Source organism: Lissotriton helveticus, chromosome 2_1 (assembly GCF_964261635.1).
Source record: "Lissotriton helveticus chromosome 2_1, aLisHel1.1, whole genome shotgun sequence".
In the NCBI taxonomy this organism is placed as follows: Eukaryota; Metazoa; Chordata; class Amphibia; order Caudata; family Salamandridae; genus Lissotriton; species Lissotriton helveticus.
The window spans coordinates 973,291,704-973,304,296 of record NC_136059.1 but is presented as its reverse complement, the minus strand read 5'-3'; the positions used below and the strand labels follow the sequence as shown (position 1 = coordinate 973,304,296).

At 41.1% G+C, this 12,593-nt stretch overlaps 1 protein-coding gene across 3 annotated transcripts in view; it reads left to right on the top strand.

The window, feature by feature from the left end:
• Window positions 1–1,425: 1,425 nt before the first annotated feature.
• SMARCA2 (SWI/SNF related BAF chromatin remodeling complex subunit ATPase 2) overlaps window positions 1,426–12,593 on the top strand; it is a 1,851,064-nt gene continuing 1,839,896 nt past the window's right edge. For all 3 annotated transcript variants that reach the window (XM_078675722.1, XM_078675721.1, XM_078675720.1), the window contains exon 1: window positions 1,426–1,550. The gene's annotated coding sequence lies outside the window, so the exon portion shown is untranslated. The remainder of the gene's footprint in view (window positions 1,551–12,593) is intronic.

Below are 12,593 nucleotides of genomic sequence, written 5' to 3'. Positions count from 1 at the left end.
CTTCTGATAGCCGTGTTTTAAAAGAAAACAGTAATAGCTCTATTGTGCCATGGGTTGTATCTTTGAAAAAATGAAGTCAATGATCTGCATTTATATGTTATTTAATATTTATTGCCCTTATGCTCTGCTCAATAAAAAAAATTTTTTTTTAAAGAACTTAACAAAAGTTTGCAGCTGAATCCAAACTGTCCTGAACAATTCCAGCGCCTCACAATTTATTCTGATGCGCAATTTGCATTTTGGCAATATAATTTGGTTGTTGCATTTAACGAATTGCATTTAATAGCACCACAGTTCTCATATTCAAAGGCAGAGCGACTTTTGTAGGGTCATGGACCACAACTGCTTAGCTGTATTCTATTTTATTTTATTTTATTTTAGGAGTTTTATATAGCGCTGACCAGACCCGAGGGTATCGGAGCGCTTTACAGCATTGTTTCAAGTCGGAGAACTGTGATATATTCAGTAAGTTCTAGTTGGTTAGCCAACAACATTTAAAAAGGCGAAATTGCAGGTCAAAGAATTCACCAGATGTTGACAAAAAAGTCTGAACAGGCTAAAGGTATTAAGTCACTTGATGGCAGGTAGGCGTTTCTTGCAGTGGCAAGAAGTGATTTGTGCATGTCCAGACCGGACATGTGCTTTGAGACTTTTTGGAAGAAAGGCTAATTCAGGGGGAGAGGGTAAGCTTATGAGACAACTACTGAATAGACACCTTGTATTACTCCTTGCTTTTTTAGCCTATATAAATTTGCATTCTGGGGCTTGTAGTTACAGTTTTCCTTCTTCTTTCTAGGGGAAAACTAACTATGAACCTTACTGGGCTAACGTTTATTATAACAACACAAACCCTGACAGAAAAGGGAAGTAAGCTAGTGACATTGCACAAGCCATGCGTGAGGCAGATGTTATAAAGTTGTTTCACAGCTATTATACTAAACAGGAGAAACGGCTGACTTGTTTATATACATGGCTATTACACTTTGTTTAATGCGCAATAAATTATCACTCAAAGTGACACTCGAGGAGGTACATTGAACCGTAAAACACGACAAGACAAGCTCACCAAGACATGGCATGGAAATTTCACACAACTTTAAGCAAAATGAAAACTTGGATGCTTCAAGAACACAAGTTATTTATAAAAACTCGGGGTGCTTATAATTTCAGATAAGGTGTGGGAGCGATCAGAAACAGCATTGGCGTGTCTCGTCACACGTTAAATACTTGAAGAAAGAAAGAAGAGCCTGAGCATTGTAGTTCAAGGACCCAAACATTAGGGCATAGTACGAATAGCGAAATGTTCTCATTCATACCCCAGGGGCGCTAATTTGGTGTCCTGAAAGAATTTCTCCTTCGTCAGTCCCCCCGGGGTGTCAGGAAGAGTGCAAATCAGTCCGTTTTAGGAAGAGGCGGGGTCTAGACACAGGAAACTGCGTTGGGCGGCGGACGGGGCCGTGCTGCTAACAGTCTGGCCCGTCTAGACGAACAGCGGTGTACAGCGGTGTCCGGGAGAGGGGACACCCGAAGGCACCGCCCCCGCGGCACAGGTAATTGTCAGCCTTATAGCCAGCGGGGGTGGGATCTGATGTGTTCGTTGATTGAGACTGGTTCTTCAGGGGTTGTTAAAAGTGTGGCCATTTTTGGCATGCCAGGGGGAACCCGTGGGCAATTTGCTTCTACCCCAAAATCATACGTTGTCTCTTGGCAAAGCGGGGCCAGGCCACTAACCAAATACACACTTATGAAATCACACAAGAAATAACACGTTTAAAATAAGAAGGAGGTGTTCGGCACTCCAGATGTCCGACTTTGTCATGCAGGTAGAAGTAGGGAGAGCATCCTGTTGGGCAGTTCCGTTATTTTCTCTAGAGGGAAACTGGTATACCCCCTTAAAGGACCACACGGGATTTGCTGCTCTGTAGGAGTATGGCGTATATGCAAGCCTACTAGTTTTGCAGAAGCATAATTTCGCTTGGATTGTGAGGGTGAAGCGTGTGAATTTGTTATAACCAAAAGTGACGACGGAAGTGCAAGGGTCCTTTTGACGGGTACAGCTAGACGTAGTTTTACCCTACGTCCACTGTGTGTGATGCTGATGTTGTTTTTGGGGCTCTGGGCCGCTTGCGTCCTTAATTCTTACTTTTGCAAGCGATGGTATTCGTGCTTATGTTACTGCACCCTGGAATGCTGCAACTGCCGTTCCTGAGGCGTGACCTGACAGGCTTGGTAACCTTTGCTGTCTCTAGTGTCCCATATAAACAGTGCTGGGATTTAGTTATTACTCGATCTGGCCGTACACGACCCCATTCCAGTGAAGGCTGCCTGAAGAGTCGTAGAGTATGCGTTGGCAAAACCTGATGTAGTGCCTTGATGTTTTGCTTCATATTTTATCTATAATGCATGCACGTGCTCTCTGTCCTTTAATATATACAGTGACTGGGTTGGTAAGCATTGTGTGCTGTCTGTGACAGACCTCGACTCATGGCAATATAATCAATTCTTCCGGCAGCTTTTGATGGACTACCCTACTGCCCTGAAGTGCGAGGCTACCAACCCCAGCGCCCTGCCTAGAAGGGTGTCAAACTCGAATCTGGAGCACGTGCTTGATTCACTTTATTTCCACCTCCCTCCTCCGCTAGTCGCTGTCCGTGTATGCCGCTACACGAGATGAAATCATTCTGGGTCGTCATAGAAGCTTAACACACCCCGCACGTTTCTGATTATATCCATAGCTTCTCGTGGGTCGAGCCCGCCTGCAAAAAAGATCTCGGTCCCCACCTGTTTACAGCGGTACCAGAAGGAAGCGAGAGGCCGCTGTGCTGTGGTCCTATGTGTGCCGGCCGGGCAGTCAACAGTTTATGGGCTGCATGTGGTCCTCGCTGGCTGCCATCAAGCCACTAGGAGACATTTGCCGGTCCTACTACCCTTCACGTTTAGTTACTACGCATTGCGTAATTTTCACACATTTCTCACGGTGTTTACAGTTAACCCGTTTTAAATGTCAGTGTAAAGCTTGCATAGAACGTTTAAATCATCTAATTGCTTGCTACCAGCATGGCTCCTTAAAGAGATCCTACAACTTGATTTTAAGTGAAGATGCGAATAAACGTTCAGACCTCCTTGCACATCCTACTTGACATGTTGAGTTCACGCTGCGAGACAGATCGGGATCTTGCTCTTGCGTGCCTTTGAGAATTGTCATGCTAATTGCGGCACGCATTCTCTGCAGGGCCTAATCACTCTGTTGTTCTCGTTGACCCGGGTCAGCATTACACTGTCATACTTTTTCATAAGCCGAGGGCAGCGCCAATGATGTAGTCGCCGACCATGTTGTCAGCTTCCATTGAGCTCGAGAAAATGAATGTTTTCGATGTTTTGTGTAGCAACTCTTCCCTCTTAGAGAATGTCATCATTTAGGCCTTCTAATTAAAACGTGTTCACCGTACGGGTGATGGATTGATAAAGAAGAAGGTAGACGTGCACATAAGGTGATTAACTCAGTGTATTAGTCCTTTTTTTGGTAAATTTTTTTTGAGTGTATTTTGAGTTTATTATTTTGAGTAGTAGAAATGCTGTATCTGCTAATAGATCACCCGTTCTCAAGTCCTCCATGTTTCGGAGAATCAATGTAGATTTTTTTTTCTTGATACATTGTCTTTTAATTTTATGTGGCACGTGTGTACTGCTGCCTCGTTTTTACTTACCCTTTTCTCTTGATGTTTTATGCAGGTTATGGTCATATTAGTCCGCTTTGCAGCTTATTTCGTTGTCTTCAAAATCGTGCCAGCTCCCTAGCTTCATTAGAACTTGCTTGTGCGTTCCTGTGAGCAGACAGCATCGGCATTAACGAACTAACCAATGCCCCAACAGAGAGCCTGCAATATCAAAACAAGCTGAACTTTCACATGTTCTAATTAATCATAAGTCCGATATGAGGGAATTTACTTCACTGTCTAGGCAACCATGTGCAGTTGATTCAGATAGGGTAGTTAGTGAGACCGATGGTGAATGTTTGATTTAGAGCACCACATTGATAAGGATGTTATTACTGCCTGTGGGGGCCATGTCTCAGATACCTTTGCAATTTAGGGAAACTAATTAAATTAATGAAAAGAGAAAGATGGAATTGCTTGAATTAATCTTTAGAAGCCTTTTATAGCCCATTGGTTTCTTTTACCCCGCTTGTTTGTGCCAATGTTTGGAACATTCAAGTGTATAACAGTATTGGGCTGGGATGTCCATTTGGGTTGGAAACAATATTGATTTGCATATCTGTGTTAATTGACTTTAATGGAGCAACAAGTTAAAACGTGGTGAAATGTTTTGCACTCAGAACAGTTTCCCGTGGTTATCTTCGGTTCAAGCATTTACATCCATTACTTGTTTATTTCTTGACAGATTGCATTGCTGTTTTGATGTCTGCTTCAAATTAGTCTGTGTAGAGATTGCAGTATAGTTTCAAAGGGTGTCATCAGTGGGGCAGAGTTTCTCAAAGGATGCTGCCAAACATTTAGTACAGAGTAGGAACACAGAGTTGTGGGTGGCAGCAGGATGAATCTATGCAGTGTTTGGATTTATATAGATTGGTTTCTGGTTTGACTCTTGTAAGTCTTGCTGTCTACAACTTCTAGTAGTGTCTTGATGTAACGAAGTATAACGTTTCTCTTCTGTTATTTCCTTTATTTTTTGTCTGGTTCTTTTAGGAAATGCTTGACCTGTACACTGAATATACTGTGATTGATGAATTGTGCTTATTTAAAAGTTCAAAACTTGAGTGCTCAGCACTTCTCTTGCCAGCTGTATTGGACCTTGTGCGATTTCACCCGTTTGCTTTATTGGGTCCTATTGCTCCCAGTTTTCTCCCTTTGTTAAGAAAGTAATTGGTGTTGTGTCACCATTTAATTTGTTTTACATTTTTTGATTCTGTAGTGTAATTGGAGAACACATTAATAGAGAAGACTAATGGAAGAGGACTTTGCCTGTTTTTAAACTGTATACATGAAGCTAGTAGTATTTGGATAGGTACCTCTAACATAGGGAGAGATTATCATATTGAGTAACAATATAGACTTAGACATTTTTGGTTGTATCAGTAGATGTGCTAATATTTCATATTGTATTGATGTTTTCTGTATTTTGTAAATAAATCATTCTACTAGAACATAGTACATAAAAATAGGATGCATTTTAACATCTGCAGTAGAATCAATACAAAGAACTGGTATAGCAATTTCCTATCTTTAAATGTTATTGATTTTATAATTCGCCCAAAATAAGTTTACACTGTAATGGTTGTCACTGCACACGTCTACTTTGGGAGGCAGCGATTTGCCCTTCTGAACCCAACCCTACCCTTTTCACCTTTCGTCTCCAAAGCCTGTCTTCATATCTTTTACAATAATAGAAACAAAACAATGGCCCTAGACTATTGATTAGATTGACTTAATCCACAGGATAATTTATAGATTAGAAATACGATTCAATCTGCATTTGAGGAGTCAAGCTACATGGGAGAAAAAGGTTATTGAATAGGCAATGGACACCATACCCACATTTCAAAATTTGTATTTATCAAAAGCAGAATAACAAAATTATTTACATTATCAAAACAATTATTCAAATACACGGCGCAAAGACTGAAAGAGCTATAGTCCAGGTGAAAAGGGGTGCTCAAGTGAAAGGAAGAAATGAAGAAAAGATTAAGGCATATGATTCAAATATTTACAAAAACAACAAACAAGCGGTATTATTTCCGCTGGTTGAATAAGCCTGTCCAAATTGTTCTCGAGGGGGAAAAGGGGGGACAATGAGGGGTACAGGCACAAAAACTAAAAAGTGTCGACGTTTCGACCCTGGTGCTCTAGGGAGTTTCGCTTCCTCGGCTGCGGGTCTTGATCAGGACGTGGGGGGGGGGGGGGGGAGGGAAGAAACCTGGCCGTGATCACACTCGTTGTCTGGATCAGCCACCTGGGGTATAGAAATGGGGTAGGATTTAAAATTTGTGCTTTTCCGATAGTGGTAATTTTGTAGGGGTTTAGTGGGTACATTACCAACACAGCTGGTTAGGTGCGACTCCCTCCTGGCTGGTTAGGATTCACCTATCAGGTAAATACAAAGAGGGGACATGTGTGAGAGCCCGTCTCCCAAGGGCTACAAACTTGTGGGTATCATGTCCACCTCAAATGATACATGGACTCACCTAGTTCTGGTTCAGACGGTCTCATATTCAAATTAACTTGTGGTATGGAAAATGGGACCTGCAAAGGACGAATGGAGTCAATTACTCTCCACAAACAGGTCAGTGGTTCACAGATAATGGCGCTCCACAATGTACTAAATGCCTTCGAGTGATGGCAAACTGCACTTACCAATATCGTGTGAAGCAGAAGTTTCCTACCGGCGCCTCCTGGGCAATCTGGTAAAACGGGGAATTATTGAACCACCGTTTGTGTACGTGATTCCAAACACATGGCATAGAATTGGAATTGCCACTAATTCGTTCCCGTAGGGATACAGGTACTGAAGTTACCTGTGGGTGAGAATAAATGAGGCAGAGAAGTTCGATTAGATACTTCTTCTGTCGTTCTGGAGTGAATAGATATGTTCTGAATTCAAAGGGAGGGGCGGGTCGGCCCTTCGAATATATCGTACCTGCGAGGTTATATCCCTGCGTGGTTGTCTCGGTTCAGGGTTATCGGGTACAAGTCACCGTCAGTATTCCCAAACAGGGGAGGACGCGGCAGAAAACGGATCCTACTTCCGTATGCTACATGCGGTCACACGGGGTACCTCTCAGCCAATGGGAACCGGCCGAGTCTAAATGTCGACACTAAAGACAGACTTGAACAGGGCAAGGAGTTGAATTCGATCGACATTGAAATGGGACCACTCCGAATGTTTCCATAATTCCATATGTATAACGTTACTAATAAAGGCAACTTACATATTAGAAATACAATTGCTCACAGTCCTTTATATGAAAACCATATAAAATTACAATTTATAGCATCAATTAATGAATGTTGGATCTGACCTGTTCAAAAAAGTGTGAATACAACCTTGTTTATCACAGCTATCTTCATTTTGGATATTGGCACACAAAAGTGTGTGCACACATTGAATTACATACCAATACAATACAAAAAATACAAAAGACAAACACTTATTTCCATAAACAAAGTTCATATACTGTATACTAGAGCCCATTGTCGTAAAGATATTATTCTGTACAATGGTTTCTATGGGTCAGATAGTCAGAATGTTTACAACAAATACTTGTCAACCATTTCTGATAGATCATATCTTTTACATTTTTTTTGCCTGCAGTACGACAGACGGCTATCTTTTTTTCTCAAACCCAAGGAAGGTTGCTGGTATGTCAGAGAGAGTTTCATTGCAGCTAGCATGATGCAGATCATGGTTTCAGAAGGAATGCTTCTGTAGTTCTCCCTTGCTATAAGTGCATCCTGGCACATTCATTGAAAATACCAACCCAGACTAACCACTATGACCAGCCAGTGTAAAGTTTGCGTGCATAGATGAGCTGTCTGCAGGCAGTTTTTTTTTTTTTTTAAGTGCTCCTGTAGTGTAGCTCCTATTTTCCCAATAGGCTCTGCGCATTGGAATAGTACCTACAGCAGTAAAGGCCTAGGCCAGACGTTAACTAGGTCTACTACTGTCGATACTAGACTTAATTTTTGGGTTTGCCAGCTAAGCTCAGAGTTCGCTAGAAACTTTCTCGAATGTTCAAGGAAGGAATTAACTCCCCTGATTAGACAAGAAGGGATTTAGTTTCTGACAACCATAGAACATGACAACTTTGCTCTCCCCTAATCAAGAGTCAATCTCGAGAGTCGTGTGAGCACAAGGCAATTATTTTACTCAGTCAGTACGTGCATTCTTAGTCTCATCAGAATGTAGAGAAAAGGAAGAGACGGGCGTGTTCAATAAAAAGGTGTTATTTATTGATCAGTCTCTTTTCTCATACATGAGAAATGGATCGATATTATTGCAATACTTATAGTTAAGTAAAGTGCATACATTAAAAGCAATAGTATAAAATAATACTGTAAAAACATTGATATGGTTTCTGAGCCATATGATGTTTAAAATGATTAAAATATATTTACATACACATATACATTTGACTAAACGTACTCAACTGGTGTTTCTAAATACGCCTACCCCGTGTACCTGACCTAAGTCTAATGCGTGGGCGGGAATAGAAAGTTACAGTTTAAGTTAAGTTTGTTTTTGCCAAGTGAATAACTAAAGAATTCTCTGTGAGGGGTTATTCAGTTCTGTACCTGGAATTTAGGATGGATGAGGAATAGTATCTCTTTCTCTGCTCTCGATATTCCAGGCTGCCTGCGAGGGCTGCCCAGAAACGCCGGTGCTGGGTCTCTCGGCTTGAGATAGCAGCGCGTCTCTCAGCGCGTCAGGAAGGCGGGGCTGCTGCCAGCGGGGTCTGCTTCTGCTCTCGGCTTCGGCAAGTATGGCTGCTCCGTCTTGTCACCACGCGTGTGTTTGCATAGGGCAAGGTCGGAAATATTTATACCTTAAAGGTGCCGAGATTGACGTAAGGATGGACATAGATACGTCAATAAAGATGTCATACGACTTGCTCGTTAGCACATTCTTTACTAAAGTTCTCTGTGAAATCAAAACAATGGCCGCACGGATTATCCAGGTTGTCATAGGTTTGATTTGTTATGAGAACGTCGTATGCCTTATCAGGGGCTGGAGGAATGTCGCTTGTCTAATTAGATCTCAAGCGTTATGACCTAATCAGATAACACGTTACTGTGCCGTAGTGTGACTGCGTCAGATAACGGTATCTGCATCATGGGGGTTTTCTTGCCTCATGGGCTGACTGTTAGTTAACTTGATAGTTAGTTTAACCAGAATAGGGTCAGGAATAGGGGGACTGATTCAGAACCTATAGGAATACACGACACCCACTCCACGCTAACTATGGTCATATCTACTAATCTATGCATAGTATAACATAGTACAACATACTATAGAGTATAGTGTATACCTTACCACCCCAAAATACATAAATGCATTTCGAAATTTTCAAATATACTGAAAAATTGCAGTCATATATATTGTATGCACTTAAGCTATGAATTAAATGCAAAAGTAAACACGCATTTTTATGCATTATTGCTTATTGGTATATGAGAAATACACATGAAATGGCTCTTAATATGGCTATACAGAAAGGAAGTTCGAGACCATTTCATCACATAATAAAATATTTGTGAACATACCAGCGAGCAGCTAAAGTCTATAAAGTATCTAAAAATAGAAATTTTAGTTCTCTAGGAATAGTTTCTTACTTTAAGCAGAAGATCAGTGTCCCGGGAAAAAAATATGTAGAAAAATATTTTAAGGGGCTTGCTGAAAAATATTGCTGTCCGTGAGCTGGAGTGAAATTGTTCATGTAACTTTATTTTTAAAGTTGAAGGCCGAATTCAGGGAACGCCGTGTGCGAGTTTACTCAAAAGTCTCTATTTCTGTTCTGGAGAGAACATCATATCATTCAGGCTTTCGAAAAAACTGTCAACAGCTTCATGGGAAAGTTCCACTAAGTCGGAAATAGGGGTAACCATGCATTCGTGCGCATGATTGTCTCCATTGACATTCTGATTCGCATTGCTGACAGAAGGTCGTACCTGTTCGATGTTGCTTTCATCTTGAACTTCACTACTCTTCAATCGTAGTGGTGAAGATTCCAGGAATGCCGTCATCAGGATTGGCAGCCTTTGAGGGCAGCACAAAGCGTGAACCTTGGTAGGAACCAACAGTGTATCTGCATCCACTGGCGCATCCGATTGTAGCGTCAGACAGGTGTCTAACACGCATTCTTCTCCGCATAGCAGACACCTTAGTACAGGTAAAACACACCTTTGCCACATTGGTCGAAATGATAGAAACCAAGTCATGTTCAGGTCTCTAAGCCGGGATAGTCCCAGGATTTTTGATATCCGGTCCCGGTATCCAATGGCTAGGATCGTATCTTCCATTGTCGCGAGAGTTTGATCTGTGACATGGGTTGCCATAACGAAAAATAAGGGAAAAATACCCAGTATGGCTTTGAATGGTGTTAATGCCATCGAAAATACTGTCTTAAATACCTTTGAGACCCCAGTGGTATCAGAAATATTTAAGATTTCGCTCAGGATTTCCGCGAAATGTACGGGGGAATTAGTCGATAATAATGTATGTATCTCTGCAGTCGTCCTTGCGACTTGTAGATCATACGTTTCTTTTGATGACGTGAGCCTTGTAGGCGTCTGAAGAAGCACTGTTTTCATTCTGCTTAAAGTATCTATTCGAATAGAAGTAATTTTCAAATTGGGCCATGCCCTTGCCTCCCTGTCTGGGAAGGAGCTGGGGAACAAAGAACGTCCACAGCACTTGACCGTCGCCGTTGTAGTGACTAGATAAGGAGTCCCGGGCATAAGACTACAACATCTGCGGTCTACAATAAGAATGTAACTCCCATTATAGAGTCTTTGAAAGAATGGTTCTATTTCAGTTGCAGGTGCGCCTTGCTGGTGACATGAAAGGTTGTATGAATTCCCTTCACAGGCTCCATGCAAACTAATTCCGTTACACAGAAGCGTGCCGCTTAGGCACAATTGTTGCCACTAAGAAACACTTTCTGTCCTTTATTACTGACACATGCATGTGAATAGGGCAGGTTCCAAGTTGTTTTAAGGTACCCCTTTCCCAATTTCTCGTACATGCCAGCCTGTATATATTTTTGGCAGTATTGAAACCTGAAGGTTGAGATTGGAATATTTATGATTCCGTGGATTATCCATTCACTGACAGGTCGTTCTGACATTGTCAACGGTAATCTTTCTAGTTTTTCAATGCTCAAGATTGTATAATCAGCACCCTTTTGCGCCATACCGATTTGTCTATCAGTAAGGTTAAAGATTTGGAATAGTGACGTTGTGTTGATTAAACGCCAAGGCACATAGCCTGAACGCAGATTTTGTAACGTCCAGCCAAGCTGTACAATGGAACGCAATTGTGACTGACCATGTTGTAATAACAGTAAGTCTTGCGATAATATATCGATTGCTGAAGACACAATGCTGTCCAATGAAAAAATTCTGGAGTACAGAGTCATTAACCCATTGTCCACTACAGATAGTGATTTTCCCAAATTAATACGGTCAATTTCCCGTATTCTTTCTGCTGTCTCAATTTGAGTAACCTTCCAGGCCTCATTGTATGCTGCATATACAGAGGCTGCTATGAAACGCTTTTGACGCTGTTTGCGTGGTCCCATTATGAAATCACGCAAGTCAGCACCATCAGTAAGTAAAGTTAGGTGTTGCTTAATTTCAGGCAGTGTGGAAGTCTGTAGCCATTGAAGGCATAATTTGCCCACACTGTAGGTTGTTATTATCCCTGGGTGATGTCTTTGGGGATATCTAGGGTCTGGCCTGGTCATTTTGAAACCCTGTGTTTTATTCAGGAATCTATCTTGACAGTGATTTGTATCTGTGGGCCAGATCAACCATTGTTTCCAATCAGGATGTGTTCTGTTTTGGTTTAATATATGGTTTACGTCTATCTCTTCATCTGTATCAGAGCTATTGCTAAACATTGTTGGCTTTGGAATAGACGGTTTATTTAAATCTTTGATTTTGGCTAAGCCAAGACAGGTGGTTTGTTGAACAGTGTCATTTAAAAATATCATTTGTTCTGGGATCATGCAGGCTCTAAACAAAGCTTCTATACCCTGTACTTGCCATTCTTTTGTCCCCCAAACACTTTTCAAATCAACATTTTTGTCCCAATAATCAAATCCAAAGGTATTCATTTTTTCAAAGAATGAATCTGAATATATCAATTTTGTGTTGGTTATCATGGTTTTCATCCCTGTCTTGTTTGACAATTTAAAATAAAAAGTTTCAGCATTACTTGTGTTAAAACCTGAAACATATGAATATTTGTCATAAATGGTTCTTGAGCTCCCTTTTGGAGGTGTAGCACAATGTTCCCATTGATTATAATTTAAAACATTTCTAGGTTGTGCGGATTTATGCAAAAAATGGTTACCATAGTGGTTATAGCAATACATACTGTCATAATTTGTAGAACCTTGCAAATAATCATGTTTTGTAAATTTAGCAGACATTACTAAGTCAGACATCATGTTGTTAATACTTTCGAAGTCCCAATCATCAGCAAATGAGTTTGGTTTTGCAAAATCACTCAAGGAGATCTTGATTTGGTGTGGATATTTCAGGATCTCGACCGGACCATAAATTTCATAGTCAGTGTTGTCCCAGGCTACCCCACCAGGTATCGGATTGGCTGTGAAGTTGGCTGAAGAAAGTTCTGAAGAAAGTTCTCTTTTCTCGACGTGTGAAGATGTGTGTGGTTTGAGGATCAAGTTGATGTTCTGACTTGCTGTGTCCATTTTAGCATATTTTCCCTCAATGAAGCGTCCCAAAGTAAATACCATGATGAGCCAAAGTATGAGGATAAATGCACCAAAACCCACCCAAAATTCAATCCATGGAGAAACCAGATATGTTTCTTTCAGATGTTTCAAAAGT